Consider the following 14121-nt stretch of genomic DNA (forward strand, 5'->3'; position numbering starts at 1 on the left):
GTTGATCTCTTCTGATTTTGAATCTCTGGATCATAGCTGGTTAGTGAGCTTATATAGTGCCAGAGGCAGTTCATGGGCATGACTGCCAGGCTCCCAGAAGAACAGCGGAATATGGGGAGGTCACACATCCACAACTCCATGAGAGCCTGAAAAATAACTGATTTATAATCAAAGCTATTATCAGGGATCATTGTTATTATGCTATGACAAAAATCCTGAAATGTAGCCCCAGAATTTGACATATTTACCTCTGAATCACAGGAAGTGCTATATAGGGACAGAGACTTGCCCATGTGATAGCTTGGAGGAGCAAGAAGTAAGAGAGGAAGAGTTAAAAATATGTTACGTATGGGGCTGGAGTGATAGCACAGCGGGCAGGGCGTTTGCCTTGCACGCAGCCAACATGGCCGACCTGGATTCGATTCCCAGCATCCCATGTGGTCCCCTGAGCACCACCAGGAGTAATTCCTGAGTGCATGGGCCAGGAATAACCCCTGAGCATCGCCAGGTGTGACCCAAAAAGCGAAAGCAAACAAAAAAAAGTTACTTTTCCAAAACCACATATCAAGCAAGTCAATTCATTTTTCAAAAAAAGGATGAGAAAAGGAAAAAAAGACAAGACAGGGAAACATAACATCCTGACCCCGTGCCAGGCTATCTGCACCGGGGTAAATCGGAGAGGGGGCAGGTTGAGTCTCCCTCCCCACCCCAGCAGAATCCCGGCAGCCGAAAACCTCCAGAACCCAACCGCACAGCCATGTTCAAGGCCACTCTCCACAGACTTGGAAGAGCCTCACCTATGAGGGAACCTGCAGAAAGACCTAGATATGCTGGACCAGTAACTGAGATCTTCAAGCTCACTCAGAACAGGACAGGGCCTCCTCCACCCAGCTCCTCAGTTTTCCAGTAGTTTGGCAGTCACATCCACAAACTGCTCCCAGTGCCATATAATCTCAATGGCCAAGATCCAGAACTATGAAATAAAGCTCCTGGAATTGAGCAACACAGAACATCCTGGAGCTTCGTGGCCACGCGACCTCTTATACTCTAGTCCACTGTTGTACCAAAAGTAGCACACATTTGTTTGGGTTTAACATATATTCTTGTAATCTCTTACCCAAGGGCTTAAATGGCTCCAGGATGAAATACAACAATCTTCACACACTTTCCTCTTATGGTGGTGGTGACTGCACTGTGTTTCTTAAGCATAAGACTTTGGGAATCAAAGTGCCAGGAAGGTGCACAGTGGTGGGATTGGTGTTTGAATATTACCTGTGATCAACTATTGTGAACAACTATATAAAAATAAAATAAAATTTAAAAAAGACAGAGAAACATGTAATAGTTTTCTATTTTGTCTTGTTTTCTTAAAAATTTATTTGGGGTGGGGGCCAGGAAGATTGAGATAGATAGATAGATAGATAGATAGATAGATAGATAGATAGATAATCAAAAAGCTAGAACACCTGCATCTAGATTGCAAATTTTTTCTCCTTTCTGAAAATATAGTTGCTGTTCAAGATGTGTCTTAATGACTCCCCTTAATGGAAAACTTTCCTTAACCAACATATAGTTTATGGAAGTTCCTCCTTTGAGCATGCTATTCAATAGGTGATGCTATGACCTATTAAATAGAGCATGCTATTTGATAGGTAACTTGGTGCTGAACTTGTTCACAATATTCAGACAGTTTCATCATCTATAGAATAATCCAGGCTAGAAAGAGTTATCTCTAACCAAACTCACACAACGCTTAAGTTGTAGGACCAATCTTTAAGACATTTCTCAAAGCAACAGGAAGGTCAAATATAGACAAAGTCACATTTCCACTTAATGTCCATAGAAGCACTTTGGGAATGATATCTCAGTTTTAGTGGAGGGGAGTGTAAATTTTTTTCTTAAAGAGGGAAAAGGAATGTGGTGCACAGGTTCATCCAAAATATTGCACAAAAAATAACACCAATACTAAAACTTAAGAAGCTTTAATAGGGACTGGAGCGATAGCACAGCAGGTAGGGTGTTTGCCTTGCACGCGGCCAGCCTGGGTTCGATTCCCAGCATCCCATATGGTCCCCTGAGCACCGCAAGGAGTAATTTCTAAGTGCAGAGCCAGGAGTAATCCCTGTGCATCACCAGGTGTGAAGCAAAAAAAAAAAAAAAAAAAGAAGAAGAAGAAGCTTTAATAAATATTTTAAAATTAAACATTTTTTAACTTTCTCATTTTGGTGAAGACTTTTATTTATTTTGGTTTGGGGGACACACTCGCTGGTGCTCCTGGCTCTGCACCCAGGAACCATTCTGGAAGACTCAGGGGATCATATGGGGTGCTGGGGATCAAAACTGTGTTGGCTGCATGCAAGGCATGTGCCAGACCCACTGTACAATCTCTCCAGCCCAAGAATCTTAAATAAAAACAAGAATGAGATCTAAGATTCAACTCTATACAAACAGTATTGTGGTTCTTAAGCATAAGACTATGGGGGGGGGGGGGGAGTGCCAGGAAAGGAATCAGCAGTGAACTGAATGTGTTAAGAACACTGATTTTGGTGGTGGTGGTGGTGGTGGTGGTGGTGGTGGTGGCGGGGGCGGGGGCGGGGGGGGAGGGGAGGGAGTTGAAAGGCAGGCAGTCTGAGATAAGGAAATGACAGCAGGGCAAAGTGAAGAAGAGCAGGAGTGGTGCCCGGGGAACAGCAGGTAAGAGTGAAAAAGCAGCAGAACTCTCTGATAGCAATCATGTGCAGACAGAACCAACTCATGTCCTTGGTTCACTCACCTCATAACTAGCTTGTTATAATATGATAAGGACTGCCATTTCACTGTGTCCCAAATATGGACTTTTCTGTATTGCATTATGGGTAGTCACAGACACAGAAGCTCTCTAGCAATATAAGGCTACAACTGCCAACCCCAACTACCTAAATTCCATGTCAAATCCCACCCTAAAGTGACAGCATCATCAAATTCACCCTTAGGTATAGTATAAGACATTGCTGCTTTATACTGTCAGAGTGTAACAGGGTTGGCTATAATTCCAGTTAAAGAAATATATGAAATAAAAATAAATAAGCAAACAAACTTACTTACTTTGTTGCTGCGTAACTTGTGCATGTATGTGATGTTCAGCTCTTTGCTGGTGGTATTCAAGATCAGAGATCTTCTTGTCAACTACCCAGTATACCCAGTGACATCCCTGCAACAAATGTAGCATATGCACAGACTGCTTTTTAACAATGCACAATTAAAATGGATGTGATACCATAATACAGCATTCCATTTTTTACTTTAATGTTTTAATTCGTAAGCACATACGAGGATGAGACTCTTAAGTAATTTCAAAAAAGCAAGAGTTTGGGCTGCAAAGACTTGATCACTTGATCACTTGACTTCCCGTTAATCGTCGGTTTGCTCGAGCGGGCGCCAGTAATGTCTCCATTTGTTCCCGTCACGTGCTAGTGTAGCCCAATGGCATCTGTTTACTCTAGGAACACGAAGAACCTCAAACCGATCGTTCATGATCTTCATGAAGAAGTCTGACCATCTGGTAGGTGGGCGGCCACGCGGTCTTTTGATATCCCATGGAATCCAGTCGGTAACAGCTCTAGTCCAGCGGTCATCTTTAAATCTCATTACGTGACCAGCGCATCTGGTTTTTGCAAAGACAATAAGGTTAAAAAGTTTCCCTTGCATACAGCGGCTATGACAGTGGTTTCAATCCTGGCACTGCATATGGTACCCAGAGCACAGACCCAGGTGTGCCTCTTTCCCAAGAAAAGAAAGCAGGAAAAAAACTATCATAATAGGGCAAGAGAATAATATACATTTTAATTCCTCTGTTGTGTGTTGCCAGCATTGTAAAGACAGCAACATCCCTAATGAATAATTCAGAGAATTAAACCAGAGGCCTGGGTCTCATTAATACTGCTAATGAAAGTGCAAAACAAATATATTAGTCTGGTTGGTTTGAACTGAGAATAGGATGCCTTTGTGATTTTTAAGGCCACAACAGAAAGTCCTTTTAAACTATAAAAGTTAATACATATGGCTAAACACGAGGAAAGTCAATTAACTGAGACAATTAGTTTTTTTATCTTCCAAGTTTTTTTTATCTTTCAAGTCAAAATCACATCAAACAGGAATATTAAGGAGAACAGTGGTGCAAGGAAGGAGAAGTAGAAAAGTAGAATTCTATCTTGTTTGATAGAAGTGAGAGAAGCTAGAATATTTGGGCAACAGCTAATACTCTGAAACTTGAAATCTACATAACTTACCTTACTCACTTTTGCAAATTAGTCTAAAACTTTATTTAGGTATATTAGTTTCCTGTTGTTGCTACAAGTTACCACAAAACAAGTGACTTACAACAATATAAATCTATTATCCTACAGTCCTAGATGTCAGAATACTAAATTCTGTTTCACTGAGCTAAAATCAAGATGGAGGCAAATCTGTTTGGGAAAGAAGACCTTAGAAGGTCTAAGGGAGAATCTATTTCCTTGCTTTTTTTTTAACAACTGGTTGCCTTCATTTGTTGGCCTGTGACCCCTTTCTCCTTCTTGAAGCCAGAAGTCTGGTATCTTCCTCCCTCTCCAACTCACTATTGTTTTCACTATCACATTCTCTTCTCTTCTCTCTCTCTCTCTCCTTCCTCAGTATTACTATATTCTCTGATTCTACCTCCCCCCCCCCCAAATTTCCACTAATGCAGATTCTGGTGACTACACAGGCCCACCTGGACAATCTCCCCCATCTTAAGATTCTTAATATATATTCGTCACATCTGCAAAGTTCATTTTGTTCTGTGAAGTAGCATATTCAACCTGTTCCAGGGATTAAGACATGGACATCTTTGGAAGGCCATTATTTGGTCTACAGCCATTAGATAAATGGATGATATGTAAAGACATTTTTATTTATGAACAATTCCATTCTTATTTTTACTGGGGAATATAAAGTATCCATTAAAAACAGAAAGGAATTATTTGCAAAAGTCCATAGCAGTATAACTGCTATTTGGTGGCAGTATAACAAACCACCAAACCTTGTAGAACAGAGCAATTCCTTTCTGAGGAATCCAATAAAATGGGAACATACTGTACTCTAAAGGAGTATTCATCAGCAACAAGTCCCCATCCCTACTTTGTTTTTAATTTATAGAGATAGTTATTGGCTACACATCCCATACTTTTTTTATTCTCATGGAACCCTGCCCTTCCACTAAAAGCTTCTTTATGGTGTGGTTTCATTGAGGGGGATTAGTGGATCTTATTGATGGCTTAAAACAAAACATTCAAAGTTGCAGTTACATTATATACAGTGAATGACCTTGAAAGTCTCCAAAATGTTATCTTAGAATACTTATACATCTATGTACATAAATATATACACACATTACATAAATACACAAATTTATGTGTATACTTTTTTCTTTGTGTCATATTGATGGTCTGAAGTTCTAAATGTTTGTGTTTGCCAGATTTTTTAAAAGTTTTTATATGAATAGCACAGTGGTAGGGCATTTGCCTTGCACGCAGCCAGCCCAGCCGAGCCGGGTTCGATTCCTCTTGGAGAGCCCGGCAAGCTGCCAAGAGTATCTCACCCACACTGCAAAGCCTGGCAAGCTACCCATGATGTATTCAATATGCCAAACACAGTAACCACAAGTCTCAAAATGGAGACGTTACTGGGCCCACTCAAGCAAATCGATGAACAATGGGAAGACAGTGTTGTTGTTGTTGTTGTTGTTGTTTATTGAATTGTTGCTTGGTGGGCCACACACAGTGCTACCTGCCCTAGGGCTACGTGGTGTCACAGGGCTTCAAACAGGCAAAGCATGTGCTCTACCACTTGAGCAATATCACCAGCACCCAGATTTGTTAAAAATGTGCTATTAAATAAACCAAGTAAGTGCTTCTCTGAAGGCAGTGCTTTCTGATGTTTTAGTGAAAATTTAAAAAGCAGGAAATCATGCAATTTGCTGCTACATGGATGGATCTGGACATTATCACGCTGAATGAAGTTAGTCAGGTGGAGAGGGACAGATACAGAGCAATCTCTCTCAAATGTCAGACACAAAGAAACATAGTAAGGAAATAACAAATTCCCAAAGGTTACAGAAACAGAGAATTTGTCTTCAGTAGGAAGCTTACCACAGCAGGGCATTGGGGGTGGGGATTGAGAGGGGTTACTAGGACAGAAGGGGAGGGAAGTAAACACTCTGATGGAGGGTGTGGTGCTGGAATATTCTATGCATGAAACTCTACCTTTAGCAGTATTGCAAATTGCAGTACCTGAAAGAAAATTCATTTAAATTTTTTTAAAAATTCCAAATCTTTCCGATCAAGTGGGCTAACTTTTAGAATCTTTTGGGCCTTTGCCTAATAAAACACCGATAAGAACACTATAGTTATAATATAGAAGTTAAATACAACTTTCTCGATTCCTACTGTTGACTTTTTAGTGATGCTTAGGTTAAATTATTATGTGGATCCATTTTCTTGATCAAAAATGTTTGAACAAAGGGGCCAGAGAAACAGTACCAGCAGGTCGGGTATTTGCCTTGCATGCTGCTGAACTGGACACCCCTGGACTCATATGGACCCTCAAGCTTTCTAGGAGTGATTCCTGAGTAAAGAAAAGGAGTAATTCCTGGGCACCTCTAGGTGTGGCCCCAAACCAAATATATATATATGTATATTATATTTGAAAAAATTGTATTATAGATCTCACAGTACATCCAACTTATTTTACAGAAATGAAATAAAGCAATAATGTTTACTAGCATTTGGAGTTCTCTGTCCTTATACATTTGAGAAATGAAAAAAATCTACTGCTGGAGTTAAGAAATTAAAAATTTGCTACTGATATGATTCTAGCTCTAGAATATATATTGAAAATGATTTAGTAGTCTTCTATTTTTTAAATATTTACTTTCCCTTATTTTTGCCTTTTTTAACCTCATTTCTTTTTACATAATATTTCTATCTATGCATTTTAATTCAAAGTTTGTCTAGACAAAGCTTCAACTTTCTGTGTAGTAGAATAACAGAAAAGGGGAATATATTTTATTAATAGGTTCACATCCATATAACATCCTCATGCCATTCACTGGAAATATTCCTAACAAAAGATCCAAATTGCTGATTTCTCTGTCTTACTCTTCATTGCTATTATGAATATCTTATTATCTCATTCTTACTTTGGACAACCTGGCAGGCTACCGAATGTAACCTGCCCACACAGCAGTGTCTGGCAAACTCCCCGTGGCTTACCCAATATGCCAAATACCAGTAACAATGATGGGTCTCATTCTCCTAACCCTGAAAGAGCCTTGAATATGGCACTTTTTTAAATCTCAGGGCTAGGACGAAGGAGACGTTACTGGTCCTGCTTGAGGCAATCGATGAACAACAGGTTCGTGATCATGATTGTGACTCTTCATTGCTATTATGGGCCCCCCATCCTTTCCATTAACTGGAGATATTTTCTCAACTCCACAAAAGTGTTTTCAACAACAGTGGGGTGGGGGTGGGGAAGAGGGGAAGTCCTCAATCTTGTCCTCCAGGATCCCTGAATAATTTATTTCAGTCATGTCACCAATGCAACCTTTGTTTGCCACTTCCTTTTCAATGACACTGTCCAGGAAATACCCTGGTATTCTATACTGCTTCCACTGAAACCTCCTCCCTGTAAATGGTGTACACGCATTTCATACCTGTGGGACACTGCACTGTGATTCAAGTCTCAAGACTCAGATCTCCTCTCACAAAATCTCTCATAAATTATGTTGGAATTGCACTTCTTCCTGCTTATAGCTATCATCCTCTCTCTAGTACTCAGACATTCCAGATGGATATGGGCAAATAAGGACCATTCTGAGATCATCATCCTGAACCCTGTCTTTAAACTTCTCTTCCTCTTTTAGGCCTATGTAAAAACATGTAGCACAAAACTTGACTTAGTGTTAGTCATTAGTATTGTCACACAAATAGCTCTCTTTCCTGGTCACTTACATTTCTGAAATTTTCATAATTAGCCTATTTACATGAGCCTCAAATTATATTTTGAGGCATTCTTTCCATGACATTTCCCTTGCCACTCAATCAGGTTGAATAATCATAATGGGCCCAGGGAGAGTTGAATAGCGAGGCACCTGCCTCGCAGGTGTAGGGCAGGAGTGCAGTCAATTCAATTCCCAGAGCAAATTCATATGCACACGCACAATCTTGGCAACACTGTCTTTTGGGATTCCCAGGATCAAAACCAAGTGTGCAATCTCCAGCACATTGCAAGAAAATGTGTTCAAACACCGCAACCAAGTTTGCAAACCCCAGGGAGCTCTGGAACCAAAATCGGCAAGAGCACAACAAAAGCACATGACCCTACCACACATTCAACCATCATCAACACAAAACAATAAAATTGGAGGCAGGGGTATGTTTGGGTCACATCTGGCAGTGCTCTGGGGGCTATTTCTAACCCTGTGCTCAGGAGTGAACCTCATCAGAGCTCAAGGGACCACAGGTAGCGCCAGGGATTTAAACCAGGAACATAGCCTCCACAGTCACATGCAAGGTCAAGTGACCTTCCTCCTGTATTATGTCTCCAGTCTCATAAATAATAAAGCATTTTAAGTAAAAAAAAGGACCTACATAGTATCTTTTTCTCAGCATTATTAGGTCAATGAAATACAACATCAATTGTGAATATTTGTATGTTCCCAGATGCCCCTGGAATTGGTATGGCTGTGGCTCACTCCGTTTCTAGGGTATAGAATCCAGGAGCAGCATAGTTGGGAGGCCCATGCCCTGTTCCCCATGATGCTGAGGGAGAAAGAGAGAGAGATGTAAACTGACATCTTAAATGATAGTCTAGCTTTCGGATAAACAAAATTGAAGCAATGGATGGCACAGTAGACATTTTTCCCTGTTTAGTTCGTATTCATTGTCTCTTTGTTTTAAGAGCAGTATTCGTATATCCTTTCCCTAGTAAGTTTTTTTGTTTAAGGTGAGAATCATGATGGAACCTGACTGGCTTAACCCAAGGACAGGGAACCTTTATTTCTGCCTAGGTTCATATAATCCCTGTGCCCCACCAGTAGTAATCCCTGAGCTCCAATGGGTGTTCCCCCAAACCAAAAGAAAAGTGTGTGTATGTTTGTGTGTGTGTATGTAAATGAGCAATGAGTCTGAACTTTTTATTTTAAAGGTGAAGCCTTTCATTTTCATCTACTCCTTAGGTTTATTTTTTTGGGGGTGGGGGGTTCCACACCCACAGTGCTCAGGAGTCTCTCCTGGAAATGCTCAGGCAATGCCAGGGATAAAACCTGGGCATTCAGCATATAAAGCATGCACTCAGCCATGTGAGTGACCTCTCTGAACCTTTTACAATTTTAAAACGGCATGCAGCTCTCCACCCAGACCCGCGCCCCTGAACACTAGCCGCTGGACTCTCCTTCACTGCTGGTGGGAATGCTGACTGGTTCAGCCTTTTGGAAAACAGTATGGATGATTCTCAAAAAATGAGAAATTGAGCTGCCATTTGACCCAGCAATACCACTCCTGGGAATATATCCCAGAGAGGCAAAAAAAAAAAAAAAAAAGTACAGTCGAAGTGACATCTGCACTTCTATGTTCATTGCTGTACTGTTCACAATAGCCAAAATTTGGAAAAAAAAACCCCGAGTGCCCGAGAACAGATGACTGGTTAAAGAAACTTTGGTACATCTACACAGTGGAGTAGTATTCAGCTGTTAGAAAAGACGAAGTCATGAAATTCATATACAAGTGGTACTACATGAAAAGTATCATGCTAAGTGAAATGAGTCAGAAAGAGAGGGACAGACATAGAAAAATTGCATTCATCTGGGGAATATAAAGTAACAAAATAGGAGACTAACACCCAAGAATAGCCGAGATAAGTACCAGGAGGTTCATTTCATGGCTCGGAGGCCAGCCACACATGCTAGGGGAAAAGGCAGCTCAGATAGAGAAGGGAGCACCAAGTAAAAGGTGTTGGGAGGATCCTCCCAGGATGGGAGATGAATGCTGAAAGTACACTATAGGCTGAACATGATTCCCACTCAATGCCTCTTTTGCAAACCACAGCACCCCAAAGGAGAGAGAGAACAAAAGGGAATGCCGTGCCACAAAGGTGGGGTAGGATGGGGGGGATAAGGAAATGGGAGGGATACTGGGATCACTGGTGGTGGAGAATGGGCACTGGTGGAGGGATGGGTGTTCGATCATTGTATAACTGAATCCCAAGCACAAAAATTGGTAAGTCTATAACTGTACCTCATGGTGTTTCACTAATAAAAATTTTAAAAACTTATAATGGCAAAAAAAAATTAAAATGACATGCAATGATAAAAATATAGAGCTTTGTGCTTACATAGATAATTTTGCCTGCTCAAAAGAATCTTCTTAGTTGTAGCAGAGGGTCTCACTGTACAAAACACAAAGCAATTATCACTAATACTTGAACAGCAGCTAGACACAGACCCAATTAAAACTGATTAGAAATTCTCCCTTGAGTCTTCAGAGTTGGACTCAAGAGAATTACTCAGAAACAACATCAAGAAATCATCACAAAGGTTTGTCTTTTTTGTATATATTTATCACAGGATGGCCCATTGACTCTATGCATCTCATATCAAGAGATGGAAAGAGAATTCTTTCAGGGTTATCAACTGTTTTTCAGATCTCATTTCCACTTTGGATTCAGATTTGGAAGCATTCCTGCCTTTAGAGTAGGAAACCAATGTTTAAATTGTGTTAACTTTGAGATGCCAAGTTGACTTTCAAGTGCCAGAGAGGTTATTTCAGCTATATATCTGGAACCCGTGAAGTTTGTTTAGACTGGTGATGGAATTTAAGGGTTGGCTTTAAATGATATATAAAGCTGTAGGCCTACTTGCACGCACCTATCAAGAATTTAACTAGAAAAGAAGATCAATGATAGAGTTCTAGGACAACATTTCCCTATGGGAGGGTCAGTACGTCCCTCAGGATATTCCAAGGGAACTGTAGGAGAAAATCACATAAATGGGCTATGACGAAATAATTAGTGGGGGATAAGGGAAATAGGAGGAAAACAAAGTCAAAAGGTGATCACAAAAATGCTTAAGAAACATTGCTTTAGGATACTATACAACTAATTTTGTAGGTACAGGAAGGAAAGCTGGACTGTTCTTCCATTATATCATAGTTATTTCAGGGCTGGAGCAATAGCACAGCGGGTAGGGCATTTGCCTTGCACACAGCCGACTCAGGTTCAATTCCCAGCATCCCATATGATCCCCCAAGCACCGCCAGGAGTAATTCCTGAGTGCAGAGCTGAAAGTAACCCCTGAGCATCACTGGGTGTGACCCAAAAAGGAAAAAAAAAAGATCACAGTTATTCCTTTTTTATTATTATTATTTTTTTTAGTGAGACACCATGATGTACAATTGTAGACTTACAAATTTTGTGCTTGGGTTACAATTATAGAATTATCAAATACCCATCCCTCCAGTGCCCATTTCCCACCACCACAGATCCCAGTATCCCTCCCACCCCCATCCCCCCCCATCCCACCCTGCCTCTGTGGCAGGGCATTCCCCTCTGTTCTCTCTCTCCTTTTGGGTGTTGTGGTCTGAAAAAGAGGCATTGAGTGCCAATCATGTTTGGTCCATAGTCTACTTTCAGCATGCTTCTCCCATCCTGGGAGGATCCTCCCAACATCCCTTATTTGGTGCTACCTTCTCTATCTGAGCTCCCTTTTCCCCTAGTATGTGTGACTGGCCTCCAAGCCATGGAGCAAAATTCCTGGTACTAATCTCAGCCACTCTTGAGTGTTATGTTCCCCAGGGTCATAGTTATTTCTTACTCTTTAGGGTTCAGCTCACATACCTCCTCAACCACCCAACTTAATTCAGTCACTCTATTTCACACTGAATTTGATTACTTCATATCTTATACGTTACTTATTCATTATTTGCTTGTACTTTAAGCAGCAGTCCTTCTGTATTAGCCCTATCACTCAAAATATCTAGTACATGGTAGGTACTCAATATCTATACTGTAGCACTGTCCTTCCATTGTTCATCGATTTACTCGAGCGGGCACCAGTAATGTCTCCATTATAAGAATAGTTGTTACTGTTTTTGGTATATAGACTACATCATGGGTAGCTTACTAGGTTTTGCCCATGCAGGCGGGATACTCTCGATAGCTTGCCAGGCTCTCCAAGAGGGATGGAGGAATCAAACCCGGGTCAGAAATATCTATATTCAATCTGTAAATTTATATTTAAAGGTTGTATAAATTAATAAATGAAAGAATATGCAAATAAATTCTAATAAACTATATAATTAAAACATTTAAAAATTAAATTTAAAAAACATAAATGAACTGCTTTGATATAAGCCCATGTTTCAAAAAATATCTTTGTGCAGTATCTGTAGGAGCAGTGAGTTATACATATTTCAGAAACAAATTATTGTAAATCAAGGTTATCAAAAAACCTACAATTATTTTTCTATAAACATCATGGAGTCTGAGCCACCATAATTATGACATGAGGACCAGCAGCAGCAGCAGTTTAAAGTTGGCTTAAAATGCAATTTCAGACCCCACCCAAAGCTACTAAATCCGAATGTCTCCTTTAACAAACTAGCCAGGTAATTCTTTTTTTTTTTTCTTTTTGGGTCATACCCGGTGATGCTCAGGGGTTATTCCTGACTCATGCACTCAGGAATCACTCCTGGCGGTGCCCGGGGGACCATATGGGATGCTGGGAATCGAACCTGTGTTGGCCATGTTGGCGGCGTGCAAGGCAAACGCCCTACCCGCTGTGCTATTGCTCCAGCCCCGGTAATTCTTATACACTTTAAAATTTGGAGAAATACCAATTAAAGGTAATACCAGATAATATTTCAAAATACTCATGGCACTTCAGATAAACAAACACATGCACAAGAAAGTTAACCTGTCTTCTTTTAAAGGTCTGCATTGAGAACAATTTGCAGGACAATCTCTGCCTCCATTGAATCAGAAAACAACTCTGGAAAAAGAAGCTATACACATAAAATTTCCATTCTACAAATTAATCTTACCCAAAATATATGTCAGGTGCATCCTATGGGTTTCATAGGGCACTTATCTCTCTCCCCTAGTTGAAGGGAATCTTTTAAAGATGCTTATAGATAATTGCTGTGTATCACACTCTGTTCTAGACCTAGGAAATACAATGACTAAAGAAGAAAAAGATAAATAATTTCTAGGATCTCAATATCTGTGCTGGAGACAAACACCCAAGTATAGATGATGTTTCTATATTTTTTTCTTTCATAGAAGAAGGACCTCCTTCCTTATACCTGGGAGCATGAAAGAAACCATTCAAAAGTAAACCTTGCATGGGTTAGATATACACAGGAAAGGATAGAGGAGTGTAGTGGGGAGAAAAGAAGTATAACCCAGCAAACAGAATACTGTGGAAAAGAACGAAATCTTTACTGAATTGACTGTGAGCATTCTGGAAGCAGCAGTTATTGAGAAAAGACAACTGGAAAACTATTAGGAAATTGCTGTGAGTAGTCCAGGTGTAGAAGAGAAAGCATTTGAACCATGGCAGAAGTAGTGAGAATATTTATCCAAGCATAATGTAATATAAAGGGTAATTGAATAGCTAAAGATCTGGAAAGATAGATTTTTTAAAAAGATTAAAAACCTTTGGCTAATTTTTTCTGGCACAGGCTTATTTAATGAAACCAGAGACCTTAAATCATTTGAGCAATGCCCCACAAATGCCTAAGCAAAGGACGGAAAGAAACGCTGTCTTAGTGAGCCACACTCATTGGAATTTTGCAAACACTGAGTTTTGCATGGTAATGAGGGACACCTTGAACATATCATGTAATGACATTGTAATGTAATCGCTCATTTATTTTGTGTATTTGTCTTTCCAGACTTTATGTTCATATGTTAATACTAACCCCATGGGGTTGCTGTGAGGATTTAAAATGAGCTAATTCATTCAAGGATCTTAGTGCCAGTGAGTGGCTTTTCATAATTAACAGTTAGTGAACTCATTATGCTAATATTTAAGAAAAAAACCGAAGGGGGGGGGGGGACGGGATACTG

This window comes from Sorex fumeus, unplaced genomic scaffold, assembly GCF_029834395.1.
Source record: "Sorex fumeus unplaced genomic scaffold, SorFum_2.1 ptg000006l, whole genome shotgun sequence".
NCBI classification, from domain to species: Eukaryota; Metazoa; Chordata; class Mammalia; order Eulipotyphla; family Soricidae; genus Sorex; species Sorex fumeus.